Here is a 14,458-nt window from a genome sequence, read left to right on the forward strand (position 1 = left end):
ACACATTTTTTAGATTTTTGAAGGCGGGTAGCAGAAAATAAAATGAAAAATGCCCATTAGTGGCAAGGGATTAAAATACCCACTATACCACATAATAAAAAAGGTAACAAAATCGAGTCATTCTCTGGGACAAGCGGTTTGTGGTACCTGAGGCCATGTTCACACCTGGCGTCTTGGTTGCATTTTAAAACCCAATCCAAAGGCTCCACAAGTGATCACATGTTGAGGTAACATTGTGTTTCCAACACGTTAATTATACACAAAGTAAATGCATTCTTACATTAACGTGTAATTGCAGGAGAAGCCTTTGGATTGCATTTCAAAATGCAACCAAAACCCCAGGTGTGAATGTTGCCTCAGGTGCTCTGCAAAAATGTCATGGCACCTGAAAACTATTCTACCAAAATCTGCCCTACAAAAGCTCAATGGCTCCTTCCCTTGCGCTCCGTCATGTGCTCAGACAGCGAGTTACATCCACTTGTGGGGTATCTTCTTACTCGAAAGAAACTCCACAATATATTTGTAGATGCATTTTCTACTTTTATCGAGTTTAAGTGGGTAAATTTTAGGGCTAAATGAATATATCAATGATAAGAATGACTAAGTTCCAAATCAAACCTTCATTTTGTTAGAATTTCTGTAAAATACATAAAGGGTTAACAAGCTTCCTTTGTGCTTTTTTTTTTGGGGGGGGGGGGTGAAGTTAATAGAATGGGGTGATATATGGAGGGTTTCTATCAACAAGACTTCCAAAAACCCCTAGAGAAATAAAATGGTCCTTAAAATAGTTGATTCTAAAATTTTCTCGATTTGTGATCTTTTAAGCATCGTAATAAAAGGACACTTCTAAAATGATGCCAACACAAAGCCGAGATATGGTAAATGATAATTTCACTACCCAAAATAGTTGCTAGCTATCAGTTTGAAAAACAGAACATTTTCAATTCTGAAAACATCAAATTTTTCACAATTTCACCAAATTCACCTTTTTTTTCATAAATATATGAGACAAAATTACCCATTAACTTGAATTACAACAAGTCACGAAAAAACAGTCTCAAACCCACCTGGGTAAGATAAAGCCTTCTAAAGTTATTGCCGGATAAAGTGATACAAAAAATTTTTTATGAAAAATAGGCCGTGGTCATCAAGACACAAATGAGTTTGGTCACTAAGGAGTCAAAGGAAATGTATCATCGGTTTTCTTTGTTATGTGTTAAAACAATAAGAAACAACAGTTCTTTCAAATCCATTTTTATTTTTGGATTGTAAATTTTATTTTCGCTTCCATTTTTGTCCATGATTACGAAGACTGCCATCTCGCCTATGCTTCTTCTCTGCTTTGTTACCAGCATAAAAGTTAGGGCCTAACTTGCTGATCGGTGGGGGTCCCAGTGTTGAGACCTCCTCAGATCACGAAAACAAGGGTTCCGATGGGGTCCCAGGTCCTTCAGTCGGACCCCTCGTCGCTCTGGGAGATTAATGGAGCAGACGGTCATGCATGACCATTCTGCTCCATTCATTTCTATGGAGCTGACGGAAATTGCCGAGCGCCGCGTTCATCGATTAGCGTCAGCTCCATAGAGATGAATGGAGCAGAACAGTCATGCACGGCCGTCTGCTCCATTAATCTCCCGGAGCGACAGGGGGTCCGACTGAGGTACCTGGGACTCCATCAAACCCCTCGATTTTGTGATCTGTGGGGATATGATCACAGAAAACCTCCCCCCCCCCCCCCCCCCGCGATCAGCAAGTAGGCCCTATCCTGCTTGAATTTGTGGGAAAAACCCTTTAAGGCTACATTCACACAGATGTATGAAAACGGCCGTATCCGTACCGTACCATTTTTTTACGGATTACACACGGCCACATTCATTTCAATGGACAATACGTCTGACCATTTATATTGCCATTCTTAACTCCGTACCGTACCATATACTGGCCGTATAAAAATACAGAGCATGTCCTATTTTCTCCCGTATTTCAGTTCCGTATGCCCTAGAAGTCTATGGGGACGTATAAAATACAGGTTACATACGTGCTGCAAAACGTCACGTATATACGGCCTGTAAATACGGGACTGGAGAAATCATACGGTCGTGTGAATGTAGCCTAAGTGATATGTGGAGCAAAGGAGGCGACATAGTCACTGCAGCTAAGCTTCTATACATATATGGGAGCTGCAGTAACCTGGTCTCACCACTACACAGAGATCGGAGCTGTGTCCTGTTTCATTCTCTGTTTATTACATGCTGAGAACAGCGACCGGTGGGGTTTGTGGGTGTTGAGCTCCTGCTAATTGAAACTATGGATTTGTTATCTAAATTTTATAGCTGTGAAAACCCCTTTAAAAGTCAAGGTCAAGAATAAAAATCTGTCTAAGCTCCTATACCAATAGGTTCGGCCTGCAAACATATGATGTGTATGGCCGGCCTAAAATAGCACTTCATGTCAGATAAGAATATCATAGGAGAGATTTAGCAGAAGTGTCTGAGGCAAAACTGTTTTAGTTGCCCATGGCACCAATCAGAGCTCAGCTTTCATTTTAAAAACAGCTGTGGGGAAATGAAAGCTGAGCTCTGATTGGTTCTGATAAATCCCTTTCCATTCTTAAAATGTTATCTCTCCCAGCTATAACATTGTGGATAGTGTAGAAATCCCTCCACCATTGTTAGACAACCCTCCGCACCCTCATGGAGAGGCAGTATAATGGGGCAGGGGCTGCTCTCTGTGTATGTGTGTAATTGTCTCATTTTTTTTGGAGGTAATTAACTCCTAAATAGATGGAAATGACTTATTTGTGAGGACTGTGGTTACTGAATTGTACATTTGTACATAAGAAACAGGGCGAGGGTGAGGTAATGCATTTCCTGAAATTAAACATTCTCATGGCTCCGGCCTCCGCTCTGCTTTCAGTAAACAATACTTACCACCAGTCCTCCGTAAACAGGCCGGGGTGAAGACTGCCGCCGACATGACCTTCTGCTCTATGTTGACATGACACACTTACATGGAACCCGTTTGGTGAGAGCACCTGGACTGAGCACAATATGTACACGCGTGCATATAATGTATGGAGGACCCATAGTCTGTATGTCATCAGTTGTTCATGAAGACAATAGTTCAGTCCTCGCCGCATTACATTCCAAGTTATGTTTATAATTCTTTATTTATATAGTGCACACACATTAAGCAGCGCTGCACAGAGCTTGCAAAATTGGTCCCTGTCCCTGATGGGGCTCACAATCTAAACAACCTACCAGTATGTTTTGGAGTGTGGGAGGAAACCGGAGGACCCGAAGGAAACCCACGCATACAAACTCTTTGCAGATGTTGACCGTGGGTGGGACTTGAACCCAGGACCCCAGCGCTGCAAGGCTGTAGTGCTACCCACTCAAATTATCAAATATCAAATAATTCTTAACCTGCTCTACAGCCTCCTGGCTGTAGTTAGGACATTATTTATGATCTGCCGAGCTCCTCCTGCTCTATAACATGTTACCTGCAGATAAGACACTATTTGCAAACTGCTCAGGTCCTCCTGCTCTGAAACATGCTGCATGCAGGTAGGACACTGTGTACAATCTGCTCAGCTCCTCCTGCTCTATAACATGCTACCTGCAGATAAGACACTATGTACTATCTGCTCAGGTCCTCCTGATCTATAAGATGCTACATGCAGGTAGGACACTGTGTACAATCTGCTTGGCTCCTCCTGCTGTATAACATACTAACCGCAGATCGGACACTATGTACAATCTGCTCAGCTCATCCTGCTCTATAACATGCTACCTACAGAAAGGACACCATGTACAATCTGCTTAGTCCTCCTGCTCTATAAGATAGGGCACTGTACAATCTGCTTAGCACCTCCTGCTTAGTTTACAACTATGTTCTTATCAACTATAACATGCTGCCTTCAAATAGGACACTACTATATGTACAGACTGGTGGAATGAATGACTAACCCCCTCTTAACATCTATAACTTAAACCGGCACTTTACAAACAGCATTCAATCAACCCGTAGTAAACCCAAATAACATTGACATTGAGGCTCATGTGGCTCATTGACATTGAGGTGGTGAAAAACCGGTCACAGCATTTATTAACAATTATTGTTTAACAATCTCAAACATTATTGAAAAAAATTAGGCACTTTAGGTGAAAGAAATCTCCATCCAACGGTAAACGGCTCGGGACTGCACTATGCCCATCTGGACTCCCAGATGGCAAGTCGGCCAGACGAGCAAAGTACACATCTCAGATCTCCATTTTCCGCCTGCTGTGACTTCAGAACTAAAGAAAAACACAAATATACAAAACAGTAAAAATTAAACAACCAATAAATTAGGGAGGGAGGGAGTGCCGCAATCAAGAGAGGAAGAGAGAGGAGACTCACTCCCCTTATATACAAAACAAGAGGGGAGGAGGAAAGTGCTCTGCAGCAAACCTCCTCCCCTTAAAGTGCACTTATAATTATTAACCCTTATGCCTCCACAACTTCCTCCACCAGTCCAGGTGTACACCACAATCTACTCAGCTCCTCCTGCACTATAACATAATGTCTGCCCCTCAGCTCCTGCTCATGTATAACATTATGCCTGAAGATAGGACACCATGTACAATCTGCTCTGTTTCTCATGCTCTATAATTGCTGCCTGTCGATAGAACACTATGTACAATCTGCTCAGCTCCTCCTGTTCTATAACATGCTGCCTGCAGATAGGACACTATGTACAATCTGCTCAGCTCCTCCTGCTCTATAACATGCTGCCTGCAGATAGGACACTATATACAATTTGCTCAGCTCCTCCTGCTCTATAACATGCTGCATGCAGAGAGGGCATTATGAATGTACAATCAGCCCAGCTCATCCTGCTCTAACATGCTGCCTGCAGATAGGACACTATATACAAATTGCTTAGCTCCTTCTGTTCTGTTACATGCTGCTGATTAAAAAGCTGTCTAAAAATCCTAAAAAGCCATATCCTAGAGCTATTCCATCAAAATTATTTGATTAAACACCCCTGTAATGTTTTACTCTGGAATTGCTCCTATTATCAGTAATAGTACAGGCTGCTCTATGACAACCCACAGCTTTCTCCTAGGCAGAATGAAGGCTTCTACAAGACATAGCATGTATTCTGCTGAACTGACAGACTCCCAGAACAATAGCAGGAACTTTAATTTCCCCGCTGCTGCCTTTCTCTATTATGTAATCACTCCCACTCATAAAGGAATCAAATCTAATAAGAAAAGTATGCTTGGGAATTGCTATTTATTCAGTTCCCGGTAGACAATTCTAATTATTTCATATTATAGGAAGATTTAAAAAAATCTTGCTATTCTTATGGACTTCTTCTGGAGACATTGGGAAAGGAGGAACAGGTGAACAATGGTGGAAACCCATCAGGGGGTGGTAACAATAGCCCCCAATAAAGGGGTGCGACCAAATAGTATCATAGTTCCTAATAAAGACTTGGTAAACACCACGTTTTGGGTGAGTACAGTATATATTAGCCTATTATGATTTTTAAGTGAGGATGTTAAAGGCAATCTACCACCAGGATAAATAATTGTAAACCAAGCACACTGACACACTGGTGAGTGCCCCCTCTGGCAGGTTCAGCTTTTCTTTTTGCTTCTTAGGACCTTGTTTTTCCAATAAAAAGGTTTCACAAAGTATGCAAATGAGCCTCCGGGGCTCTAGACTATATAGATGTCCTTGGAGCCCCAAAGGCTCATCTACATAATTTTTAAAACCTGTTTTTCTTAAAAACAAAGGCATATGAAGCTACAAGAAGAGCAGCTTCTGCCGGAGTGGGCAAACACCAGTATGTCAGTGTGCTTGGTTTACAATCCTTCATCCTGGTGGTAGATTTCCTTTAAGGCCACCTTCTTGCAAGTCATTGCATGGTATGAACCCAGCTCTTCCCTTGTTGATCCAGACGGAAAAAGGACATCATAATTTGCTCTATAATATAAATTTGACTTGATTAATTTATGAACCATTTGTTTCAAATTCGAACAGATTTCATGATTTTTATTAAAAAAAAAATTCAAGTCAGCCTCCCTATGGATCAATTGTTCTTGGATCAGATGATAAACAGAGATTGGAACAGGAAGCAGACTGCTCCATTATATGTGTAGCGGCTGATCCGAGTCACCACAGCTTCAAAGATCTGCAGTAACCACTACACCAAGAATGGAGCTGTCTGCTTTCTGTACCATATTGGGGCAGATTTACTTACCTGGTCCATTCCCGATCCAGCGGCGCGTTCTCTGCGCTGGATTCGGTTCCGGCCGGGATTCACTAAGGTCCGTGCGCCGATATTCACCAGGTGTTGCTGTTGCGCCGAGGTCCGCCGGAGTTCACCTGCTTTTTTCTGGTGTATGTGAGTGCTTGATCTTGCGACACAAATGGCTTTTTAAATCCCGCGGTTAAATCCTTCGTGTTGTCCGGTGGCCACGCCCCCCGATTTCCGTTGCGTGAAAGTCGGCGCAATTGCGCCAAAAATCGATCGCGTGCGGCACAATCCCGTGAAATACAGCGCAAAACGGAAATATTCGGGAAAAACCCGACGGATTCTCGGCTGCGGACCCTTAGTAAATGTGCCCCATTGTGTTTATCAACTGCTGAACCCCCAGTATAATGATGTAAAACCCCTACAAATCCAATACTGAATACAATCATAGGGAGTAGTTTGACCAGATTATTATACATCATCCTCTATTCAGTTGCTCATCTGCAGTAACCTGGTGTGGCCACAAACACAGAGAATGGAGCTGTTTACTTCCTGTTCTGTTCTCTTTATGAGCTGTTGAAACAAGTGAAAAATGGGGCTGCCAGGTGTTTTTTTTAATAAACTTAATTCCAATTTTAATCACATACACATCATTAAAAATGCAATCATCATTACTACCCCTAAATTCGAAAACAGACTGAAAATCCTTGAACTTTGAGAGAGAAAGGAGAGGGAGAGAGAGAGAAAGAGAGAGAGAGAGAGAGAGAGAGAGAGAGAAAAGGAGATACATACAGTATACAATACATATACACACACACACATATATAATATATATATTTAGTGCCTGAGGTAAAACTGTTCTAAAACCAATCAGAGCTCAGGTTTCATTTTATAAACTGCTGTCGGAAAATGAAAGCTGAGCTCTGATTGGTTGCCATGAGAAACTACAACAGTTTTGATCTCTGACACTTCTAAATAAATCTGCCCTACAATTTACATTTCTCCTTCCCTTATGTTTCCCTTTTCCCTTCCTTCAACCCCTCCATTGCTCCCATATACGTATAGAATAACTACATCCATAATACCTGTGTTGAGATGCAATTTCATATAGACTTATCTTTGTAACCAGGTGTCTACATTCAACTATGGAAGGATATTGTAATGAGTTCCAATTCCTAATAAGCACTAATCTCAACGGGAACATCAATTTAACAAATACATTTTTTATCAATAGGTTTTCAATATTTTAAACCCAAAATGCTGGTAAATACACTATTTCCTAATATTTTTCAGGCTCCATTGGATCCTGATTTTGTTGGACAAGGTTGATAATAAAGTTCAAATAAACTACTATAAATAAAATGTAATAAAATATATAAAAAAAGGAAGATTTGTACTAAGTGTGAATGTAACACTCCAGCCATACCTCATATTCCATAATTTACGTTTTTATCTCGTTTTTTTTCTAGTCTTCATCCTTATGTAATTTAAAATTAGTTAACTGAACCATCGCTAATCTCCATCTGGAGTAACATCTTAATTGCGCAGAATATGTTATGAGCAAGTAAAATCCAGGCCCCCTATTAAAGGCAGCAGCTAGCGACTAATGAACTCTGGCTCGGTGCCAGCCATGGGCTCTGCAGGCCAAAGTAAACTTAACACAAGCCATTTCAAATTGACCCAAAAGAGCAAGATATGTCAATATCATCTAGTAAATGTAATGCATGACATTTTTTTTTTTTCCGGGAATATTTATCCGCACGTTTCAAATTAAGAATTTCCTGCCATTATAATGACGGATATGAACTGTTAATACTAGAAAATTAGCAGCTGAATGGCAAACAGCGCGAGCCAAGCAAATTACATGTCATTATCAGATGAATTATGCAGACCTGTCAGATAGGTAAAAGAAGAGATCAACGTAATTCGAGGAGAATTTAATGAAAAATAATTTTCGAGATAACAGCAGCGCTCTTGTATTATATGGTCGTGTGCATAGAGGGTAAGTATCTGGACAAAGATGGATTCATACAAAAGCTGATAAAATCCTTTCCAGATTTATAAGGATATATATAAGGTATTTTTACAAAAATAAAGAGAATTCTTATTACAATTTGTAATGTGTGACTGGCCGACTCCGCCCCCCCCCCCCCTCCCGCCATCCTTTGAACAAGGGGCTCTACTTTCGCATTAGTGCCCTGATACAGCTTAACACTGTTTTGGCCTCAAAGAACAAAAGCCAAATCATCATGTGGGTGTACCAAAATGATTGCTCCCAACTGCTTCATGTGACAAATCTCTAGCTACCAATGTATTCCCAGTGAGCGTTAAGTTCTGGACAAAACCATTTGGGGACTGGAGTAGGAGACCAAAAAAATAGTGTTCTTAACCTGGTCCTTATCCCAGTTCCTGGATTGCAATGATCTTCCGGTCTTTGGCAGTGCAGGATCAGACCGATATGACTGGGGTATTAGGACTTGCTATGGGCTATCTGTGGCTCCCCAGACCATGTGACATTGCTCATGTTCATAAGTGACGTCCTGAAGGCCACGGACTGGCTGAAGCAGAACCCTTCTCTGGCTCAAAGTTCCCACATTGCTCTGGGTTCCCACTTTGCTCAGTGCCATTTACTCATCTACCATATTCCAGCAGTTCCATCGAAGGGAGTACAAACCTCATTCGAGGTTCCAAGTATAGACGGCCTATCCTAAAATCCAAAAATTCATTTTGAAAATCCGGGAAATGGATTTAGACTATACATTGAATTATAAATGGTCTCTTGACCTAAAGGGAACCTGTAACCGTATTTGCACATATGCAGCCAATGACAGGTTCCTAAAGAGCTCTAGCTGACCCCCTTCTTTAAGCTAAAAATTGTTTAGCTTCCATCCACATAAATCACCTTTTATCTTATATTACCTAGCGTCCTGCTCGGCCCGCCCCTCCCATCTAATACTCCACATGCTTTATGCCTCCTTACTGGTCACAGTTCATGTCATGTGACCAGAGTCACATCATCTTAAGAATAGCAAACTGTACCCCATGCTTGTATTTGACCAAATGAAGTCAGAGCAGTCTCCATGGACTTTTACTCCTTATCCTCCATGGAGGCTGCTGTGATTTCATGTAATCACATACATGATGTACAGTTTGCTATTCTTAGATGGCTAAAGGACCTGCGAAGATTTCACTGGTCACATGTTATGAATATAACAAAGGCACCGTGTAAAAAGACTGACACAATATTTCTGTACATAGAGGCTTATATGTCTGTAGTTGAATATTAGCAGACGGCCCCTAAGAACAAGGAGGCAGGGCAGTGATGTGAAGAGACACAGAGCTGTCAGTCACAATAATGGGGCGGGGTTCACTGTCAGCCTGACAGAGAGAAGAGTCACAGAAACCAGACATGAGTCGCAAAAGCTAATTTGAATATCAGAAACACATTTGTAATTAAGGCACAGTGTCTCACTGGCAGCTAATTTCGTGTTGTGTAATAACAAAAACTTCAAAGTAGGTGCCGATGTTTCTAGTGTGTTTTGGGTGAAATCTTCTGGTTCAGACAAGTTGAGGTTCGTCTCTTTCCACTCTCGCTCACTTGTTTACACCAAGCATTTTGTACATTGCATGGTATTTACAATCACAATACTCCTTCCGCCAGTTTCCCACAGTCATTATACAGTCACTTAGGTCATGTTAAGCCAATGTTACTCGCCATAGTGTGATAACTATGGTACAATGGACTAAGCCCAGCCTTATGTTCTATATCTTATTGGGATGCACCTCTAGTTGTGTTGTTTAAAAATATCGAAACTTTATTTTCAAAGGTGAATTCACACAGAGACAACATGGCAAGTCAAAGATAAATCACCTACGTGTTTCGGGTAGACACTCTACCCTTATTCATGGCTAACCATGAATTAGCCATGAATAAGGGTAGAGTGTCTACCCAAAACGCGTAGGCGATTTATCTTTGACTTGCCATGTTGACTCTGTGTGAATTCACCTGTGAAAATAAGGTTTCGATATTTTTAAACAACACAAGTGGAATTTATATCTTGGAGCCGGATCGTGTGTGTCTGTATGGTACTACTCCAAAAGAAGCCACACGGGAACAAGGATACTCACGGTGAGCTGGCTTAAATAATTGTTGTGCACCTCTAGTTGCAGCTCTTATGGTTAAGAAATATATATTTTGTTCTATATTAATATTGATTTTTATCAATTTCTAAATTTTTTTGCTATGAGGGTTGTGGAAACTGGTAAGAGAGTCATTTGTGTGTTAAGCCCTTAACCCACAGTACAGTAATTTGCGGACTATAGGCACACCGTATTATAAGGCGCACCGTCAATAAATGCTTGCTAAAACGTCTAGGTTCATATATAAGGCGCACTGGATTATAATGCGCACCTGACTGTAAGGATGAATGACCATTAGGTGGCAGACCTGTGCACAGTTCAAGGCAGCTGTTGTCTGTAAGTACGGTTCATATATAAGGCGCACTGGACTATAAGGCGCACCTGATTATAAGGATGAATGACCAGCATGTGGCAGACCTGTGTACAGTTCAAGGCAGCTGTTGTCTGTAAGTATGGTTCATATATAAAGCGCACTGAACTATAAGGCGCACCTCTAATTTCTGAGAAAATCAAAGAATTTTTTTGAGCGCCTTATAGTCCAAAAAATACGGTAATATAGAAGACATGCCGTGATAACTTCAAGCAGCAGCTTTACCACAAAAGAAGATCCAAGATGTACGGATTACGTTTTAGGCACAATGCAAATTGATGCACAGTTTTTCTAGCAAAGGCCCAAAGCTGGGTGGTTGCAAAGTCCAGTAAAGGCACAGAGTTTGATGGTTGCAGAGTCAATTCAAGGTACATTTATGATTGTCAAAAGATCTGTCTATCTATGAGGGCATAACATGTAACTTTTTATTCTCTCAGTGAAACCACAGTGTGTAATGGTTGCAATGTAAAAAACAACCCCTGATGATGTCTTGAGCACCTCACATTACGAGATGTGGTGGAGCAGCCTTGTAGTTCCACAGACCATTGTAACTTCCAGGTTCTGTCTCCAGGATGTTGTCTGGAACTGACACAGCAAGTCATGTAGGAGTTCAACATCAACAGCAAGCAAAGGTTTGTGTTCCTCTCCTGTCAAACTCATGTGACACTTGACACTTGCTGTGCCCATTCACAACAGCCAGAGGCATGCAATATAACCTAAGCTTGGCAGGGTGAATATTATTGCCCCCACTGGTCTGGAATCACTTACTACAGATGGTACTAGCATCAAACTCCTTGGAGGATGGAGGATGTGGACCTCCTGCCTGCTTTCAATCTGTGGTTTCAGGACCTTTGGCGGACCTTCCAAGGACCTAAAATGGCTCTTGTGTACGTGTGTATTGAGAGCATGAACTGATGTATGAGGACTTCATGGGCAAAGGTCCTTCTCAGTATAACATTTGGTGGGTAGATTTGGTGGCCAAGGGCCTCCTAGAAGACTTGGGCCTGTATTATAATCTACTACTGCTATGTGGTACCATGATTCATGCCATACACACCAAGTGACCAAAAAATCATGAGGCCCACATATCTCGATATTGAGTATACATATCGATAGGTAGCAAAATACTGTTTAAGAGGGACAGTTAACCTTGTGAACTAAAAGGACATCTACCACCAGGATGAACGATTGTAAACCAAGCACACTTACATACTGGTGTGTGCCCCTTCTGGCATGATCCGATATTCTTTTAGATTCCAATGCCCTGGTTTTTAAAACCAAGGCAAATAGGTTTTTAAAATTATGCAAATGAAACTGAGGGCCTCTGGCTTTATAGCTGTTAATGGAGCCCCTCAGGCTCATTTGCATAATCTATTTTTTTTTTCTCAAAAACCATGGAATAGGAAGCTTAAAGAAGAGCAGATCCTGCCAGAGGGGGCACACACTCTCATGTCAGTGTGCTTGGTTTACAATCCTTCATCCTGGTGGTAGATGTTAGGTGGTAGACGCTAAACGGCCTATGTTTCCTGCAGGGTCTCCTTCCCAGAGCTATTAGGCACTGTTAGACTGGGACTGATGACAGCACATCCATCATTCAATTGAACACTAAGCAGTTAAATGTACATGAATAGCATCTGAGGTCTAATGGGTCCTGGAAGCTCTGAGAACATAACCCTACATAACATTGAAAGGTCCTTTACCAGAGGAGTTAGAAGGATTTTTATACTAAACAAAAAACTTAAAACTACTAAATACTCTTTTAACATGGATGTCAAATCACCAGTCTTGGCCGATTTACGTAGTCAAATTCAGCCATAACCATATGGTAACGCCTCCCCACAAGCATTCATGTTAGTGTTCATCTCATCGGCCAGACACATGACTAACATGACTACATTACAAGGAGGACACATATGGGAAGCGCTGATAAAGTAGGGGGATGTAAATGTACAAAAATGCTGATTTCTATACTATTTAGCATATATGGAAAATTGTGTAAAACCCCCGGTGGGCATCGTAATGAGGGTCTTTAGTGAGTGTCACTCAGAAACAGCTCAAGACAGAAGATGACAATTCAGCATTGCCAAGAATACTCTTCTCTATATTGTACTTTATACCGTAATATCTTAGTTACTCTGTGTCTAGAAATGTATTCATTCATCAAATTATGGAAATTGTGTTTTTCTTAATTACCTTCACAAAAGCACAATAGGCAGACACGTATAGCCGACATCATGAGACACTGCTAGAAATATGGTGATTTATTTTCATTTTTTACATTTTTTTTAATGAGTTTTTTTTTCAGCTACACTTCCTATTTAACCATTACAATACAAAGATATATATTTAGAGGGTAATTCTGGTCAAAACTGGAAAAAGTTCCTAGCTACAATGTGTCCCTGCCAATGATACAGTGTGAAGCTTATTAAAGCTGGTCATATTGGGGCTTATTTACTAAGGGTCCGTGGACGCACTTTTGTCGTACTTTCTGACGTTTCCAGGTTTTGCACGGCTGTGACGAGTACTTAACAGGGGATTGTGTCTCACGTGATCAAATCTGTCCATGTGATGTAATGGACATGCAGGTACATAAACCATTATTATCACAGAGAGTAATAGGAGCTGTGTGATAATAATGGCTCATGCACCTGTGTGACATCACATGACCATGGACAGATTTCTATCTACTGGAATTAAAAATAGAAGCTTTTATAGCAGGATAGCAAGCAAAGATCTAGAAAACCGTGAGGAATTGATACAGAAAGTATATTGGAAAATTGTAGAACTTTTCCTTACACAAATCATATCAAATATTTGCTGAAAGTGGACAACCCCTTTAAGGGATGAAATAAAGTTTAGAAGTTATCACCTATATCACCTATCAGTATAGCTCTGATAGCTGTTACCATGATATGTAGGAATAGAATTGATGAGTTTTTAACTTGGATAATCCCTTTTACCACACAGAAAAATAAGCCATCTATTTAAAGGAAATGTGTCATACATATGACATGTGTGAACCCATCAAAATAGCAGCCCTCTCATGTAAGGGATGAAATATATTTTCCTGAATTCCCCCTTTTTGTGATATTTCAACCAATTACATATAAAAAAACCTCCTCCAAAGTCATGTGAAAATGAACAGAGAAGAGTCATATTTGCCCGAGATGACATTTAGAGGCTGCAGGGGGAGTGTCACTTCAAACACTCCTATCGTTGGTTCTGTTGTCATATTAAAGATGAGAATCTCATATTTTAGCTCTCATCAGGCTTGTGGTTCTTTGAGATACAAAACCAGAGAAACAGGCAGGTAAAGACATAGTTGGAAATGTGAAAGATGAGATTGATATCTTTAAACTAGCACCAAAATAATGGTTGTAGGTAGAACCAGCCTTTCCTATTCTCGTCATGCTTATATACACAGCCTCCTGTTTCTCAAAGCTCCAGCTCGTCCTCGTGGCGTCTTTCACTGTGTATCTCTTTTCACTGTCCGTCCTCACTGACAAAGACTGGGAACATGTGGGAGGGAGAATGATGAATCATAACTCTCCTACTGCAGCTCCTCCTATTCACCACAGCTCAGACATGTAAACAAAGAAGCAAGGAGAGTCTGCACACAGCACAAAAGTAAGTAGAAAGCTCCTGAATGCCATGGCAGCTAAATATCACCCATAATATTGCTGCAGGGAATTCATATTGGA

This window comes from Engystomops pustulosus, chromosome 7, assembly GCF_040894005.1.
Source record: "Engystomops pustulosus chromosome 7, aEngPut4.maternal, whole genome shotgun sequence".
NCBI classification, from domain to species: domain Eukaryota; kingdom Metazoa; phylum Chordata; class Amphibia; order Anura; family Leptodactylidae; genus Engystomops; species Engystomops pustulosus.